A 20716-nucleotide genomic window follows, 5' to 3' on the forward strand; every position below is an offset into this window, starting at 1 on the left:
TTACAGGTTGGAAAACTTTATGACAACACCAAACTTATGAAATGTATCTTTTTATGATTTCTTGGTAATTGCATGGTAGACTCCAAACTACTTAAACTTCTTTCTTTTTCAAAGCCAGTTTCAAACTCTACAATCTCCTTTTATCCTCATCGATGATGATTGGCATGATGAATGATAAATCATGTAAAAATATGTTTGATGAACACAGTCAAACAGTAAAAAATGACAAAAACTTTATAAAGCATCAATGCATCAATGAGTAGAACAATCTTCCCCACTCAATAAAATGAGAAGGCCCAAATTCAAGACCTGCTCAGCTCACCTTTTAAATGATACAAAACAAAGCCATGTTGACAACTATGTATAAAATAAAAGATTATTATTACTATAGTTACCATGCTCAATGTTTATACTAGAATTATTTAATATTTCTATACTTATTATTTAATATTATAATTATATTTATTGGTATTTATATTAGATATTTAGTTAGTGATACTATTTTTTCTTCATCCTATGATCTCTAATACCATGATTAACCTTAATTAATATTTACTCTTTACTCGATAATACTTCTTTTTTCTTCATCTATTAACATTTATTGTTTACGATTTCATTATTTTATTCAGTTATTAACGTTTTTCTTATAATTTCATTTTGTCGGTATTATCATGGCACTTCTTTTACTAGTTTAAATATTAGTAGTGGTGCTAATATATAAATAAATAACATTAATTTTTGTTCCTTTAGTTGTTGTCATTATCTGTTCTATTATTATTATCATCAGTAGTAGTAGTAGTAGTAGTAGTAGTAGTAGTAGTAGTAGTAGGAGTAGTAGGAGTAGTAGTAGGAGTAGTAGTAGGAGTAGTAGTAGGAGTAGTAGTAGGAGTAGTAGTAGGAGTAGTAGTAGGAGTAGTAGTAGGAGTAGTAGTAGGAGTAGTAGTAGGAGTAGTAGTAGGAGTAGTAGTAGGAGTAGTAGTAGGAGTAGTAGTAGGAGTAGTAGTAGGAGTAGTAGGAGGAGGAGGAGGAGGAGGAGTAGTAGGAGAAGTAGTAGAAGTAGGAGTAGAAGTAGTAGTAGTAGTAGTAGTAGTAGTAGTAGTAGTAGTAGGAGTAGTAGGAGTAGTAGTAGGAGTAGTAGTAGGAGTAGTAGTAGGAGTAGTAGTAGGAGTAGTAGTAGGAGTAGTAGTAGGAGGAGGAGGAGGAGTAGTAGGAGTAGTAGTAGAAGTAGGAGTAGAAGTAGTAGTAGTAGTAGTAGTAGTAGTAGTAGTAGTAGTAGTAGTAGAAGTAGTAGTAGTAGTAGTAGTAGTAGTAGTAGGAGTAGTAGTAGGAGTAGTAGTAGGAGTAGTAGTAGGAGTAGTAGTATGAGTAGTAGTAGTAGGAGTCGTAGTAGGAGTAGTAGTAGGAGGAGTAGTAGTAGTAGTAGTAGTAGTAGTAGTAGTAGTAGTAGTAGTAGTAGTAGCAGTTGAAGTAGTAGTAGTAGTATTAGTAGTAGTGGCAGTAGCAGTAACAGTAGCAGTAGCAATAAGAATAGGAATAGCAGTAGCAGTAGGAGTAGCAGTAGAAGTAGCAGTAACAGTAGCAGTAGGAGTAACAGTAGCAGATGCAGTAGCAGTAGCATTACGAGTAGAAGTAGTAATGAGAAAGTTCTTTGCACTATTTTTTTTGTTTTTTTGTTTAATATTTCGTTTTGCGTCTGTTTTTATTTGGTTTTGTTATTTCTAATAAATAATAATATGCATAAGCATATTTATTTTTGTGAATAATTTATTGATTGATTCATTTAAACGACGTTTTTTATATACAAATAAAATCGAGTCTTTAACCTGATCTCCCACGGCTGTTTCACGTAATGTAAATTTGGGAATTACTTCACAAGTTTAGCACAAAAAAAAATATTTTCGTATAAAAAGTTACTATTATTTTATAGCTGTTGAATTATCATTCAACAGCTATAAAATAAAAGTATCTTTTTTCAATTTTTTCATTTTCTAATCAAAAAAATGAAGGCTGTTTATTTCCTTGTTAAATAAATATTTGCATTTAACGGAAAAAAAATTAAAAAGTTTGCATTTAACAGAAAAAAAATTAAAAAATTAAAGTTGTAAGCATGTTGCTAATGATTTGGGACCACTTTTCTGCTTTAGCCGATTTTAACGGATAACCTGTATTAGGCCAACCAAATTTTTTTTTTCTTTAGTTTTTTTTTTGTTTTTGTTTTAGTTTTTCACTACATGATTTTAAATACAAACGTTTAAGATATAAAAGAGAATAATTACACTTAAAAAATGTAAGGATAAATATAAAGAGCACGGATACTCTAAAAAGACCTCAAGGTCTTGTCACAGAGAACCGCTGTTGAAACTTAGACATTTTTTAGTTATCGTTTTAAGTTACTTGCTTAAAGGTGCTTGGAACGAAATATTATTGCCCTCCATATGACTGTTTAATGAGGCTTTGGTCTGTTATTTTTAGATAAATTGGACTTTCTCAAAATCAAAATATATGGTCATGAAATCTTCAATCAATGATTATTATTTGATATTTCAATTGAGTTTTTCTACTTCATTTTCTATATCTACAACTAATTTCTCCATGAGTTGCATGTTGCTTTTTTTTTTCTTTAAAGTATATGTACAAGGTCAACAATAAAGTATAAATAATTAGGATGTTACTTTTTTTGTTTAATATTATTGATTTGATAACATAGCTACATGCTTGATGGTTGAAATTTTTTTTAAAGTATAGGTACAAGGTCAACAATAAAGTATAAATAATTAGGATGTTACTTTTTCCTTTTATAGTATGGACTTGATAGCATATCTACCTGTAGGGGGGTCCAAATTTCTACATTTTTTATTTAACCAGTTATTCTTTATTAATTTTTTTAGAAAATATTGAAAAGCAATTCAGTTTCTCTATTTTTTTTGTAGTTGGCCTTCTACTTCTATTTAAGCATTTTTAAAGATACAAAAAAAATATATAAAAAAAGGCATATAAAAGAAGAATCTTTGCAGCGGTTATTTTGCGTATAAAGTTACGCAACTTTATGTTAAAATTTGTGCAATTTTAATTTTGATTGGACAAATTTGAATTAAAATGAATAATAGTTGCGTTAAAAAATAAAAACTGATATTTATTTTTTGTTAATTCTTTTTCATTTCTTGAAAAAGAATTAACAAAAAATGAATATCAGTTCTTTGAAAAAGACACTGAACCAATTAAAAAAAAGAGAGTTATGTTTGTTGATGTAAGTGAACCAAAACCGCCATACATGACGAGATCAAGATCAAAATTAATATTTGAAGATAGTTCTCACATTACTTATGTTCCACCTAATGTGCGATAATCAAAAGACTTAGTCTTAAGTGATATCTACCATGCATGTGCAGAGTTAGATGGAGAAGGATTCTCAATGAGGGAAATGCAAATTGCACTGAATGTAATCGGCAATCGAATTTTAAAACAAAATAGAAAATTCCAGATGAAACTGACCGTATATCTAAGTACGATTAAAATGATTGTGAAGCTATTCAGAATACATTTATTGATTCATTAATTAATTCACTCACAACACGCAGTGCCATACGTAAAAAACTAAAATAGATGCACGCGTATTCTCTTGGCTTGATTGCAGAGAGAGTTGTTCAAGCTAAAAATAGTAACGATACAATAACTCACGCAACTGACTTAAAGTGGAAAATCCCTGAAACCTAGTATTTTAAGCTTCCTTAACAACCGCCATAGCAACGGCACTATTTTTTACCTATACTAAAAAGTAGTCCAAAATCCAATTTTTTTATATGAAAATTAAATCTTATCAAGTAAATTGTATTTTCCATTGTTCAAAACAACTTTAGTATAAAAACAGCTACTGGAAAGCTCATAAATATATCATAAATCTTCTACAATGGCGAAGGCTTGCAGTTAAACAAGTTAAACAAAGTTAACGCGAGTTAAACAAAGAACTAAAAATAATAAAAGGAAAAAAAATTTTAATGTAAAAAAGGAGTTAGTTGTAAATAATGTTAATATGGATGTAAATATGAAATCGAATATTGTAGATATCAACATAAATGTTACTACAAGTGTTGAAGATGTAAATGTAAATATGGAGAAACCATATTTACATTTACATCTTCAACACTTGCTGCTGTGTATGTGATTATTCAAGAGAATTTTCCACCTCAACAATGAATATACAAAAATGTTTTGATAATAATACCAGGGCTGTATATGCTATGAGATCATGTGGTCAAGGCTATTCTGGATTCTCAAGATTTGTCTCATTAATGGACATGCCTAAACCAATGACTACTAATAATTATAATAAAATTGTTATAAAACTAACTAATACAGTAAAATCTGTAACTGAAGACACTATGATGGATGCTGCTCAAGAATTAACATATTATAAAAAATAGCTATTTTTTTAAAATATTTAAATCTATTTGATGTTATATACTTCGGATTTTAATATGTTTTTCTCAAAATATAGGTATGTAAAGCATGTTTTCATAAAGAACATCTAAAGAAAGAAAGCCCATTAGCCTATGAAAAATAGCATGATAAACATAAATGTACTTTTAATTACCAAGGACTAACTGGTGGAATGGAGCCAGAGGGAGCCCGCAGAATGTGGAGTAGATCTATTGAAAAACATAATCTACGATATACTGATTTCTATGGTGATGGAGATAGCAAAGGTTATGATGCTGTAAAAAATGTTTATAAAAGGTATTCTTATAAATAAACTTGAATATGTTGATCATGTGCAAAAAAGATTTGGAACACGTTTACATAATTTAAAAAAAAGAAAAAGGTCTTGGTTGTCGTGGAAAATTGACCGATGCAACTATCGATCGTCTCCAAAATTATTATGGCATTGCAATTCGCCAAAACAAAAATAATTTAAATGCTAAGAAATCTGCTGTAAGAGCTACACTTTATCATGTTGCTTCATCAAAAAATGAAAATTTACATTTTCCTCACTATCCAGAAGGTTCAGATATTTGGTGTTAGTATAATCGTGACAATGCAAACTATACAGACAACATACAGACCTGGTCATGACTTACCAATATCTATTGTTTAGAAACTTAAGCCAATTTTTGATGAATTAAATAGTGACATTCTTTTAAAAAAATGTCTTCATGGCCTTACTCAAAATAACAATGAGTCTTTTAACATGACAATATGGGAGCGTATACCAAAAAGCTATTATGTCTCGCATACTCATCTTCAATTTTGGCACTTTTGATGCAATTGCCCATTTTAACATTAGTAGACAAGCTAGTGTTTTAATTTTAGAAAAAATGAATTTAAGACCTGGAAAGTATTTGTTAGAAGGATGTAAGAAAATTAACCAAAAGCGATTATACTTAGCCATATATAAAAACACAGAACGAGCAAAGAAACGCAGACAAGTAATTTGTGATCAAAAGGAGGGTCGATATGACAAATCTATTGAAAAAGAGCAAAACCCATATCAAACTGGTGCATTTTAAGATTTAACTTTTTTGTTATATATAGATTTGCATATATATTTACACTATTTTGAAATTTTTTATGTTAGCATTTTTAAGAGTTTTTAATACGCCGGCCAGCATATCTAAATAACTAAAAGTGGTGTGAAGCTGAAATTTTAAGTATGAATTTATTTGATTATCTTCTGTGATTTAAACTTGACAGATTTTTTTAAAAATTGAATCCAGTCCTTAAAGGTCAACAAAGTCATAAAACTTGGTCAAATTTTTTACATGTACTTCGGTCCAATATATTAGCCTATTCAAAATTATTATGAAAAGTCTGCTTCGCTCATATCACAGAACTACCTTGTTAGAACAAGTAAGCAAAAAAGATTTTGTTAAAATTGTGTACATCTTTAGATACGTTGGCCGGGGTCTTTCAATAATTTGGTATTTTTGGCACCTGCTACAGCTACCATTTTACCCCCAAAATAAATTTTTTGTTTTTTTTCAGTTAATTTTGTTATTTACTTTATGTATATGAAGTTAAATTTATAAAATATTGATATTTACTCAAACAAATTTTTTCAGGGGTTTCCACTCGAAAGCATGTTGGGACTTTTGCACCTTCTGGTTTATATATTAACCGATAATATTATTTTCCTTTGCCTATATTAGCAATTGCTTCAGAAACTACAGCAAATATTGCAGATGGAATAAAAACAACATTCGAAGTGTTACAGGAAGCCTCAAAATACACCACAGAAGAACTATACCAGAATGTTGATGTTCATATGACTGACAGTACTGTTAATAATATAGGAATATCTAAAATCACAGCTGATATACTCGATAAAGAAATTCCTGCTGGTCAACTGTTTTGCACTTCACATACAGCTTTAGGTTGTGACAGAGCTATTGAAAAAGTTCTAAACCAAATTAAAAATGAAATGAATATGGATAACCTTTTTAAAGGCTTTCTGTTAGATACATCTTTTAACAAAAGTACGGAAACGTTATCCTTAACCTTTCTATCATGGGTACTAAACTTGTTTGGTCCGAGTTTTATTCAAACCATGGAATTATCATCAAGAATTTAAAACTTTTATGCAGCGTAAAAACAAAGATATTTTTTTTTTTGATTTTAAAGATGTTCGATTTGAATGTCTGTCGAAATGTTCTTCTATAGTTTGCTTTCACTGGGATGACTTTAAGGAGTTTTTAGACCAACATGAATATATCGCAAATAAACTTGCTTGTTTAGTCCAAGATTCTATGAATTTTGATTACATTATAGTTACTTAAGTCGTGGTAGCAGCTTTTGGAATGCAAGTCATTTCATCATTTTTCTGTAAAACTAAAGGCAAAGCCACGCATTCTTAACTGCAAATATTCTTTAGCAAGATGTATACAAGCTTATCTAATGATGTCATAAATGAACAATTCTTTGAATTTAAAGAGCCATGTGTTCAAGGAGTATCAAAAAGACTTTTTGAAAATCTCATTAAAGAAGATTATGGCTTACAAGTTGTTGATGTAGTTCGAAAATACGCATCAAAGAACTTTGATGATTGCATTATTCTTGCAAATATAGTTCGGGAAAGTTTAGCTATAGTTCTTCAACACCAAAGAGGATAGCATTATGGGTTTGGAGAAAGAAACAATGATCGATTACCTGATGAGTATTACGTTTTTAATCAAGTCGTTGGAGTCGATATAATAGTTACAAATTGTATTGAACTTGAGCGTCAGTATGGAACTCATAGAAATTGACTTCGAAAAAAGTATGGTACTAATTTGAAGGTTCTACTTGGAAAGTCATTACAGCAATCCACAATCACCTACGATGACTTCCACAAAGTTATTTCGCTCTTTCAATAGAAGTCGAAACAAATTATTATTAATATTAAACTATCTTGATGATGTACAATGTCTAATTTTTTGTGTTATTTATAACTAGGCATAGCGATTACATGTTTCATTAATAAAATGAAAAAAAAATTTACTGTTTGTTTTACATCGCTTATATTTGAAAATAATAATGATTTCATTAAACTTAACAGTAAATTGTTTTGACAAAATAATCACTTTTATTAAAATTGAAGTAGAAGGCTAAATATTGATAATGAAGTAAAAACATTGTGAAATTCGAAATCAGCATAAAAAAATTAATTAAGAGAAAGTAATTAATCTATAAAAAATCTAAATAAAGTTAATTTTGGACCCTATCCCCCCCTCTCTCCTCCCCTACTACATGGTTTATGATTGAAATTTAGAACACTTGTTAATGAATGTCTGTTCTATCTAGATTTTGTAGACTTTGATAATTTTTTTTACAAAAAGTTAGTTTTTGTTTATGCATTTATTTTTTTATTCTTATTGGCTTTAAATAAAAAACGATTATTTTTTGTAAAGTCTGTGAAATTAGTAATACTTTAACCTTTTATAAAATATAATATTATATGATAATCAAAAAATTATTTTTGGTACCCAGTGGCGTAGCAACTTATTTAATGCCTCATTCAAGAAAAATTGATGCGCCCCCTCTTTTCTCGAAATTAGTTGAAAAAAGAAAAAAATTGTTTTTATATCATAGAGGTAATACACTATGTGAAATAGAAATATCTTATATGTTCCTATTTCCTCATTCCTAGATACCAGTTAGTTAGTTAGCATTTCTGATGCTAATAATCCTGTAGAAAATAAAGTAAAGGGTAAGGTTAGCATTTCTGATTCAAAATATTCAACGTTGCAAGTCTTTCTTTGGAAAAAGCCATGCGTTCTGTCATCTGATTAGTGTTTCTGTATATGTTTAAATTCTTCTTATCTGGGTTAGAAAGATATAAACATATTTTAATTGCTGTTTTATTTCTTCATTTGAATATAAGTTTTATGATTTTAATCTACTTAATAACAACTAATTTAAAATTGAGTTAGTTTAAAGTTTTTATGGATTTCTAATTTTTGGCAGAATTAAATTATTTTTTTCTTTCTTTTACCTTTGCAAATTGGTCAATCATTCTTTTTAAATAAAGTTAGCAGGCAATTGCTTTCTCAATCAATATAGTGTCCAAAGAGCAAAGACATTGTTGTGACATGCTGCTTTGTAAATATGCTTTTATCAACTTCAGTTTTGAAAAACTTTGTTATGCTGCAGCTGCTGTCATCGGTAAAGTTAAAAAATTGAGGCATGCTGCGATAATATCGGAAAAGCTACCTTACAAGCTACTTAAGGCTGCAGTGTGAATTAAAAGAAGTTCAGCAATTTGGTTCATTGAAAAAAATTCTTTTCATAGAGACAAACTTTAAATCAAAGCGGTTGAGGTAAAAAGTTAGATGAAATGTCAGTTGTAACACTTCTCATTAACCCAGAATACCTTAATCAGATGACGCCACGAGGTTGGCGATGACACTTAAAAAAAGGTAAATTATTGTTAAATGGATTCAAATCTAATGATTAATTAATTACTATGTCCATTACTTTATATTACACCTCAACTATGCGACGTTCTATAAATTTTTCAATGTGTTTATATATTGTAATTCATCAAATATTTTTTTGAACGACAGAGTTTTTTAATTTTTTATGGTTTGAAATTGGGTTAGGAGTTTTGAGACTATATTTATGGGTTCTAGTAATTTATTTTGTACGATTATCAAAATAAATGTCGAAAATTGATCAAAGTAATTAATCAAATGTTTAGCTTCACGTTGTTCATCATGAGTTTTCAATTTAAAAATAAATATGTCAATATTTTAATCACATCAAAATGCAAGTACGTAGGACATTATGAGCCTGAGGGGAAGGGGGACACACAATATGCAATGGTGATATGGTAAAAGGAGGTTGACCCCCCTCCTACTTCCTTCTTTGAGGGAAAGGGTGAAGATCCCCCCTCTCTCCCTTCCACAAAGAAGGTGGTTTTCAAGTTATAGTCGGTTTTTTTTAGAAATGTAATCGGCTAGACAGGTTTTGCCACAATTCATTTAAGTAAATTTTCATTTTTTTAGGCACTAATTCGTACTTTTAAGGGTTAAACCTAACCCTCACCCCCCCCCATTTTTATTTGTAGAATCGCCTCTGAGAACAGTAGTGCACAAAGCTGGCAGTGGGATTTTGTTGTCTAGTTCTTGCTTGTAACCCTGAGTAGTTTACTACTCATATTTGCAGCGCCGTCTTAACCTTGACCAAAAACTTTTGATAGATTTGTGAAATTTCTTCAATTTTTGATACTGCTATTTCTTATACTAGTGATTTTTAATTATTTATTTGAGTAGATCCACAAAAAATTTGGTTTATTTGGAATTCGCGTGCCGCTTGAGCATTCTCAAAAAAATAGTAGAGTGATTAAAACCATTTTACATTTAACAAATTTCATATTTTCAGATATATATCAAAAACAAAATTTAAGAAATTAATTAGAAATTTTTATAAAAATGAAATAGAAACTTCTGTAAAGAGGAGATTTTGTAATTTTTTCCTGAAATCCCCCGATCCTTATTATTTTGCTTTACATTCCGTAGATCTCAGAGATATGGGAACTCTATATAAATATATATATATATATATATATATATATATATATATATATATATATATATATATATATATATATATATATATATATATATATATATATATATATATATATATATATATTTATATATACAAAATATGACATGCCAGATGTTGTCAAATGTTCGTTCAAGCTCTTTGCAAACTAATAAATATAATAAAAAATCATTTGACATTGAACAGCTGCAGAAAGATCTTGATGCTGTTGCTAAATGGGCAGATAATTGGAAAATGGAGTTTAATGCAAGCAAATGCAAAGTATTAACGATAAAAAAATTGTCCAAAACAATAATCTATGACCACAAATTTAGCATACAAAATAAAGATAACAGTCGAACATACTATCGCTACTGGTTGGTATTGTCTTCCAACCAAGAGCGAGATCTTGGAATTTTGATAACCAGCGATCTAAAATGGTCAGCTCAATCAAAACATGCAGCAGTTAAAGCTTATGCAGCATTAGTTTCACTCTAGCAGACGTTTAGATATTGGAACCCTTCAATGTTTAAATCACTTAATACAACATTTGTGAGACCTCACCTTGAGTATGGAAAACCTGTATGAGCTGCATTCAACAAACTTGATGAAAAAGTTATCGAACACATTACAAAGAAGAACAACTAAATTATGCCATTCATTAAGGGGGAAAAAAAATAAGATCGACTAGCCCTACTCAATATCCAATCAATCAAAGCACACGGGTGATGCAATTCAGTATTTTAAGGAAAGCACTAGTCTTAATACTACATCCTGGATCCACCCTCCAAACAACTCCCAATCTAGCAACTTTCCTGGGTCAGCAGGTGCACTAAGAAGAAATAAGGAACGACTAATCAAACAGCTCACAAATAACTGTCGTCAAAGAGAATACTTTTTCTTAAATAGAGTGTCTAATGTTTGGAACACACTTTCGCATGCAGTTAAAAACTTCAAAACTACTAGTTCGTTTAAAAACAGTTACGATGTCTATAAGAAAACAATATGAAAATTATATACAGTTCAGCTGTGATAGTTAACCATATTCATTTGGTCAGCTCCGTTTTATGCCACAGCTCAATATTATTATTATTATTATTATTATTGTATATATATATATGCATATATGTATATATATATATATATATATATATATATATATATATATATATATATATATATATATATATATATATATAAACACATATATAACTGTATACATAGATGTATATATATATAAATATATAGATGCATATATGTAAATATATGTATGTATATATATATATATATATATATATACATATATATTTACATATATATATATTTATAAATGTATGTATATATATATATATATATTTAAAATTTTGCACGTATGCAAAGACGCATACGTTTCCCGGCGTCTTTGCATACGTGCAAACGTATGACAAGACAACTTTTAAGTGTTCGAAATGTAAGTTATTGCTTTCCTATATTGATGGAGGAAGGACAGTTGAGGCACTGTCAACAATTTTAAAAGAAAATTATCAACTTTCTAAGTACAACTTGTGTTTCATCATTATTTTAACATTTAATAAACGATGGATGCAGGCGTCACGGAAAAAAGAAGCTTTTTTATCTAAGAACAGTGATTGGTTGGATTCTGAATATTGTGTGTCTTTACCTAACTTAGAAGAGGCAATTACCGACTCCACTCTATCTACTTCTTTTGAAAAACGTTAATGATCGTGCGTCTCTTATGGAGATTCGTCAGAATCCAGCAAAAAAAAAAAAAAATGCCTTGTTACTTAAGGTGTATGGATTCGAGCATATCTTTAATCTTCAGACGTTTTGTTTAATAGGAGAAGAAGCTGAAGCAAAACTCGTGGAATCATTAAGGATTGGTGATTAAAACAAAAAAAAACTTAATATCAAATTTTATGGAAAAAGTAAGCCAGAGAAAATATCATAAAACATTTTGCAGTACTTCCTATTGGTCAACTTTCAGAAGATGCGCAAGAATCCATAATAAGGATTATAAAAAAATTTGCCTTCATGATGCCAGAAAATGGTTTCGATCAGTTACAAATCAAGATGTATTTTATACTATTTTGTACACTTCCGATCCGTTCATCACTAGCATTAGAAAACCGTATAACAAAAATATGCAAGAACTTGATGAAGGTACTCTGCAGCTTTTGAAAGTCAACGAACTGATTTCAGGAACTGAAAGTCCCTATGTAGTTATGATATAGTACCTTTAATATACCTATACATTATTTCATAAGAACAATTATTTAAAAATTGTTATTAAGAAGCTGTTTTAAATATTTATATAATTAGTAAGTAAGCATTTTATGTATTTTTCATCGTTTCTAATAACTTTAAGGTAGTTTCATACATTTGTAAAGTATTATGCTAAAGGGTAAATAAAAGAAATGCCAAATTTGAAGTTTTTGATTTTTATTTATTTATTTTTAATGTTTTATTACAAAAAATTCTATAAAAAGTATTTCATTAGAAGCGTCATATACTACTTTACATTGGTGCAAAATTTCTAATCTCTATTTTTAGTAATAAAAAAGTTATCACTTTTTGGTCCGAAACACACCTTTATTTTTCACTTTGCGGCGCCAAGATGATAGGGGCACCAAACGACAAAAGACAAAAAAAAAAAATTATTAGGTTTTAATTACAAAAAAGTAAAAAAGTTTTTTTTATTGATGAGGTATAAAATAAATTTACCTGGTGACGCACATTGCAATTAACTTTGCTTTATTTATATTTCCAAAGAATTATAGAGTTCTTCAATAATACAAATAAAGCAAAAGTTATTTAAATATTTTATCTCTTTTCGTTGGTTGGTGGGGACTAACCAAAAGAAAAAAATTTGGACTTGTTTTTTATATTGACAATCTTGACGTAGAAGCTAAATCTTATCCAAAAAAACATTTTATTGTTAAAGATAAGCATAACTTTTTTTTTTTTTGATTTGTTTAGAAAAAAGTACTTTTATGATTATTGTAATAGAAAATTTAATCACGATTTTAAATAGCAAAATAAAAACAAAGACTAAATTAATTTTATTTGCTAAGATTTAACGACCTACTAAAGAGTGTTAAAACTTATCGCAAACCAAATGTCGCCCTCATAAAGAGAATTAAAGTCAAGATTTATAGCTACAAGCTGTGTCTCTCACCTATACGGTGCAAGATAACGGAGACGTCATTGATAGGATTATGAAAAACTGTACACAACCTTATATCAATATTTTTATTATTAAAAACAATGTTACACAACGACTTTTTTTTAAGATACATGCCTATATGCATGAGTAGACAATCAAATGCTTGGTTGTCTGAAGAGTCATTTCGGTGTAAGAGCTCACCAGCCATGAAAAAACTGTACCAACTGTATATGAGGTACCGCATTTAAAATTTTGTGTCCAAACCTGGTTGTCTCTTCTCAAAAATTGCTTAACTCAAACGTGTCCAACAACGCACAATATCGTTAATTAAAATTAGTTATAACCAAAAACTAAAAACACTCGGCTTAAATACACTCAAAGAACGCAGTGACCTCATGCTGCAATACTGAATTACTTGTCATTTAAAGGTTGAACTTTATGTTTAACAACTACAGCTTTTCTCATCAAATTCAGCATATATTTTATAAAACAAATAGCCTGCTTAAAACCCCAACTAATCAAAGGTTACCCAGAAAGTCAGCACTTCTTACAAAGCGCGTTGCAAACCGTTTAAATGAACTGGAGCAGGATGCAATTGATGTACCTACAGTAAACTCTTTTAAAAAGTATGTTTATGATGTAACTTCTGCAGTAATTCCAATTGTCAGCATATTAATGTCTGGTTTTGCTTTGCTTCATCAATATTAAACCTTTTATGAATAATTTTTATTATTTCTTGTAATGAATAAATAAAAATAAACAATATTTTTGTTTTCAGCATCAGTCCCGCTAGATAAAAGACCATGCTTAATAAGACTTCGGACACTAGCGTTCACCTCAGATTGCCGCTATAAAACTTATAACTAAACGATTACAAAAACTACTGCTGCTCTAAAGCCATTACTTTAACCAAATATTGACCAATGATGAGTGGATGAAACGTCATCCACTTATTATGGTCTGTTTCATGACACGTCGTGATGAAACATAACTTTTGTTAAAACGAATAGTGATAGCAAATTCGCAATAAACTTGGAAATGGAGATTTTTCCCATAAGTTTGCCGTATAAACGTAAACTTGAAGTGAATATTCTTAACATTACGTTTTGTCATTTTATTCAACAAAGTTATATATATATATAGCGAATATTTTTAACATTTCGTTTTGTCATTTTATTCAACAAACTTAATCTAAAATTAGAATCGTGAAAATTGTTTATTTAAGATTCTTATTTATTGAAATGAAAGATCAAAAACTGATGCAAATTAAAACTTGGGAAGGAGAAAGAGGGATAATTTTGAAATAAATAATGCGTATGTACGTAGAGAAAAGAAGACGTTTTCCGATCTAAATAAGTTGGTATACAGCGTACGTGCCTAGTGGCAGATCACGAGATGTAGGGACCCAAAGCGGTAGAAAAAAGGCGATCCCCAAAATCAATTAGGCCAAAACAAAGGTTATTTGAATTAGTATACTAATTAAAAATTTTTAAATTGTAAATTTTCTTCACGTTTCTACTACAAATAAAATGAATTTATGTAAAACGTAGTTGTTGAACTTTTTCAAAAAACATTATATATTAATCAAATTTTTATAGAACAATATATAATACTTTTACACAAAACGATATATATTATTTAAATATATATTTTTTTAAATGTATATTAAAATTATTTCATCAACGAACATTGTTTAAGTCTTTATCAACACTATTGCAAACTCTTGTTATTCCAATTTATTTAAACCCCGTTTGATTTGCGGTGGAAACATAGCATTGCGCAGTGGGAACATACCATTGAAATTGGAGATCAAAATTATAATTTTTGTATTTATGTGGATATTAAGCCTTGAATGAGTAAAATCAGATTAATACTTAGGTGATACTTTTGTGTTTATCCAGCTTATAAGCGAAGCAAGGCGTGGGAGAGGGAAACGGGAGATGCAGATGAGCGCTGTGGTCACCAATCGGATTTTTTATAAAAGATACTTTCGACATTGTTTAAACAATGAATAGTTTACTAAATGATCTAAACTTATTATGTTTAGACTTAAGTAAAAGTATACAGTTTTGCAACAAAATTGCGATGATTGAAGCCCTGATCAAAAATACCCAAAAAAATTAGCCCCAACCCCAAATATTAGGGTAATGGATTCAATAGAAAACTTATTCCTATCTTATACAAAATTTTAATTCACCAACAGGTTTTAACTTTCAGCGAAAAATATTTTATTCTTTAAAAGTTATGATCATGTAAAATTGACAATCCCCTCATTTGGGGAGAGTAAACACTTTAAACAGTTTTATCTTCAAACTTTAATAGATTATTGGTTGAGAATTAAAATCTGTCGTTTTGATTCTCAACTAATAATTATTAACAATAATAAAACTAATAACAATAAAAAAAAATTAATAAATATATTTTATGGATATTCTTGTTTTCAATCTCCATTGATTTGAGCCGAATCACTGCAACTTTTTAAATATTTAATTTAATATTTCTTTATATATTAAATAAATTTATATAATAACCAAACAATTATAAAGTTAAACATTATACAGCTTATACGGTTTAGAACTTTATTCTTCTATATTTATATCTAATTCGGATTTTTTTTAACGTTGTCAATACTTAAATATAATTTAATAAGTCTAAATCAATAATTTCATTTGATTCCATTTCAGATGAACTTTCTCTATAAACTGCTATAAACTGCTAACAAAATTTTAACTTTTTCACAAAGGTTTGTGAAAAAGTTAAAAGTTTTGGCAGAAAAAAAAAAAAACAAACAGGCGCAACATTTTCTAATTGTTAATCTTTTAGTTGATAAGATTGGACTAACAAGGGGATCAGAAGTATGTATACATCGAATAAAATTGTCAAATAAGTTTGTTACACTGCTTTTTTTTCCTTGCATGGTATTCACGGTCAAATTTTTAAGTTCTGTGTTGAGATTCAGCTACTTCTGCTTCCATTAAACCTAGTGAAACTGGTGAATTAATGAAAATTTTCCCAGCATGTGCTAATACTTTGTGATTAAAAGCTAGGACCTTGAGCCAATCATAGATTTCTAACAATTTCTTATAAGTATCATTGCATTATTTATCAATTTTTTCCTGATCAATTGGGTGTTGCATTTGGGTGTTGCAATTGATTGCAAACAAAATGTTATGTAATCTAGTTCCTGATCCGACAGCTCTTGGTTCATCAACTCTTAAATCAAATTATTAAAACATGTTATTATTAATAACTTTTTTCTCAATAGATCTTCATCTTTCTAAAACCTTTATTTACTATCTAAGTTTTTATTTTAATTCTATATGAAATGGAAAAAAAAATTTAGAAAACCTAAACCAAGCATGTAGTTGTGATATGCCACAGCGCAATCCCTCCACATATGTAATAGCTTGCCCATATGTAACAAATTGCTTGCCCATATGTAACAAATTCTTTCTAAAGATTATTAGATTGCTAATCCTGTTAGGTGTGGCATGACAAATTGGAAGACATTGTGTCAAAGAATTTGTGTTGTAAACTAAGATTTCCCAAAAATCATTGAAAGGAAAAACTATAGTTAATCAAAAGATACTTATGTCCTGGAAGGTAAACTTTACCAGAATATAAATTAGAAATTTCTTTTTCAATTTCAACCTTAATTTTTGATACTACTTCTTTATTTTCCTTTACATAGTCCAGCATAATTGGTCTACAGAATCTAATTCTCTGAGACATTATGTTATTTCCATAAAATATTGTTTGAATCTGAATGTACATATAGTCGAAGAGGTGATGTTGCTGTGAATATATATCCGAATCTTGATGGTTATCTTGGTTGGAATTATTAAAACATTGATGGTATTTTGAGTGACCTTATGCTCCGTCCATACCCAAACTTCTGATTAGTATTAATTCACCTTTTCTTCAATTCATCAAATCTTTAATTTTTTTGTTATCTAAATGTTTTAAAATTTCTTTTTCTTTTAGTTTCACAAGCCTCTTGGATGTTTGATCTATAAGGTCCTATTGTTTAACTTTGGCCTATGCTTTAGTAGCTTCAATAATTTTAAAGGTTATCACTTGTTTTAATTCCGGAATTATCTGGATTAGATGAAAATCTGCGTTGTGCTTTTTTATGAGTATATATATAAACACTTGTTGAAAGTTTGTAATCAAAGAAGTAAGCAAAAGCTACTTCAGACGTCATTTTCTCTTGCAACGTGAAAAGTGTCTAAGTGTAAAGCAATAACAATTCGTGTAAACTCGTTTTAACGACACTAAATAGTTTGACTAAATTAGAATTTATTAAAGTCTGTTCTTTGTGACACTAACAATATTTTTTTGACAGATTCCGTTTATGACTTAATTTATATATTTGCTATCAATTGTCTTATGATGCGAGAACTCAACTCATCAAGCTCTTTTGTTGGTCGACTTCTTTTTGCTGATTCATTTTTGGTGATTCAACTAAATCATTTTTCCACTATCTATACTATTAAAAGTATTTTTCAAAACTTGAAAGTATTGCACAATTTTTATTAAATTGATTTTCTCCATTTTCTTAGTTTAGAACAATTTAAAGTACAAAGAACAAAGTAAAAAGAATCTTTTAAACAACATTTAGAAATTCATGTGGTTGTTGGGCAATTAGTGGGACTTCCAAAATGCAATTTAGAACTATTTTTTCTTAAAGTACTTATGTATTTTAAAACCTTAAACACTGGAAATTAAAATAATAAAAAACTTTCTTCCTATCAAAAACAACACGAAATTTAAATTTACTTCTTTAAATTTGAGTCTGTGATGCCTAAAAGAAGTGTTTAGCAGTTTTTGTAATAAACAAGAAAATAAATTGTTTTTATTCGAAGAAATTTTCTATTTGTTTAAAAAATCATCAGTTTTTCAAAATATTTTGAGATCACGGATGATCTCAGTACTTGAGATCACGGATCTCAGTACTTGAGATCACGGATGATCTCAGCCACACTTCTCAGGGTAGTTAGTAGACACTATTGACTAACAAATATTAAAATATGAAAAAGTTACAAATTAAAAAAAATTTTTAATTCTTCATAAAAGTTGAAATTTAGTAGTTTCGTGATGAATTTTTTATTTTCAGTGCGTAAAACCTGTAATACAAGCTTTTTCAGGCAACTTTTAATTTTTATTTGTAACAATTTTTATTTGTATTATAACATTTCCAATGATGTATGTATTGCCATTTTTTAACGATCTATATACTAAAAAAGAAAAATTACATTAAAAATCTAACTTCAAGAAGCTTCTATGATTGAGCCTGTCACATTTAGAATTTCATAAATTGGAATAGTCTTAGTGAGAATGTAAGTAACGAAACCCACTATCCTACATACTGTTTAAAGTAAGTCTTTTTTTTTATTTTTTGCCTTGTAAGTTCCGACTATGCGTTCCACGTAATGTTAATAATTTTATGGATACTGAAAATAATCATTTACCAAAATAAAAAAAAAGTAGTTTGAAAATGTTAAATTAAAGTAAAAACCAACATTGAGCTCTACCTTTTCAATTTTGTTATTAAAAACAAAAAAAAATTAAAAAAAATCATCTTTTACTTTGATTAATGCTAATTTTTAATACGCTTTTTGTACATTATTAATTTTTTTAAACTTATATTGCCGTTTATTAAAAGTATAAAAAAAAGAAATTACAATAATAAAAAATCATGATAGGAGCGAGAGGTTACATAGGTGTTTTAGTTTCTTCCCCCCCCCCCATTTTTTTTTTTTATTGCTGATTATGATAGAGAATTTTATGCTGGTTAAGAATCGTGTTAAAACATAGGTCTGAAAATCAACAAAAAGTGCTCTAATTCGATGTTGAAGTTTAAAAAGTTACACTAAAAAACGCTAATATTTGCCATTTTTTTAAAACGTTTTACATCAAAGTTTACATTTTGAAATCAATCGCTTAAAAAATCTTTTTTTAATTACGCAACCCGGTTTTTATTGTCGTCAAAATTAAATCATATTTAAATAAAATGTTTTTATTGATATATTTTATATATTTTTAATTATTTTTTGAAAACTAATTTAGGATTTTGCTTTTTAAATGTACATAAATCGACTGACAAATAGGGATTAGCGCAATTAAATGTACATGCATCGACTGGAAAATAGGGATTGGCGCAATTGAATGTACATACATCGACTGGCAAATAGGAATTGGCACAACTAAATGCACATACATCGACTAACAAATAGGGATTTAGCAATAAAATAAATTTTTGCCAACAATTTTCCACCTGAATAATTAAAAAAAGGAGAAGAATACAAAAATGGGATAATCAAGAAAGTTCTCGACTTAGAAAAAAATTATGCGTTATGTTTTAATAAAAACAATGCAATAAAAATATTTAGGGGTGATTAATCAATATCAACAAAAACATAAATAAAAAACCATTAGTTAGTAACAAAAGCTGAAGAAAATATAATAACTTTTAAAGATTTATTTTAAACCTTAATGAAATAAATTAAAAAAAGAATTATTTTCAAAAAAGATATTTGAAATCTAATACTTTGAAGCCCATCTTTAGTAAATGCCGTTTTTTAACGAGCCTCAAACCTTTTCAAACTGCAGATTAAAACAAAGACTTCTTTTTCATTAAAAATATGAAGAAATTTTTTTAAGCAAATAGTCCCTGATATTAAAATTGCTACGAACTTAACTTAAGTTAGATTTAGAAATTTGGTAGGACATGTATGGGAAATTTTATTGAAGTAAGATTGAAATGTTTGTGAACATTGTCATAATAAAAATGAAAGTGTCAAAAATGAATTAGCATAAAAGCAATATGTTTTCTGTAAAAAATTTATCTATATTTATATATACATATTTATATTTACATAATATTATAGATCCTGACCATATAATAAATAAAAGGCATTTTTTAGATTTTTTTATTTGGTGGATCTAGACTATCTATGATGGAGTAGGGATGGACATAATTTTGATTCGTTGGATTCAGAATATCTTGTAAAGTAGGGAAGGAGTTTCAGGTATAAAGACTTGTAAGCAGGCAAGCAAACTAATCATACAACTCTCCTAGTTATTTTTTTTAGAATATTAGGCATGCGCTCAGATTTTATATATATATATTTTTGCACCACACAACTTTACTAAAATATCACTTTTTACTTTTTACAACCTTACACTTTTAAACAGCCTCTTTAATTTACTTTTTCAAACAATACGCTTTGTTGAATATAAAAACATACAAAATCAAAATTAAATTTACAAATATGAACTTAAATATAAACATAAAAACTTTAAAAAAATGATTAACTGTATAAATGTGTTATCAGAGGCTGTTACAGCATTTCTTGGTTTTTGAGACGGCTAACTTCCAGAAAATGCATTTCGTCCTTATGCAAATAAGGATGCTTTGCAAAAATTTTGAGGCTTTCTTGTTCACAGTTCTAAATATTTCAATTTTTTACACTGCATCCTTATTTGACATAAGTAGAAAGATAAAAATGTTGGGAGCTTGTTCCATGTCACTAG

General features: G+C 28.6%; 1 protein-coding gene across 3 annotated transcripts in view; it reads right to left on the minus strand.

Moving 5' to 3' along the window:
* LOC136085992 (uncharacterized) overlaps positions 1–20716 on the minus strand; it is a 134681-nt gene that overhangs the window by 101731 nt on the left and 12234 nt on the right. The window lies entirely within an intron of this gene.

Source organism: Hydra vulgaris, chromosome 10, assembly GCF_038396675.1.
Source record: "Hydra vulgaris chromosome 10, alternate assembly HydraT2T_AEP".
NCBI lineage: Eukaryota > Metazoa > Cnidaria > Hydrozoa > Anthoathecata > Hydridae > Hydra > Hydra vulgaris.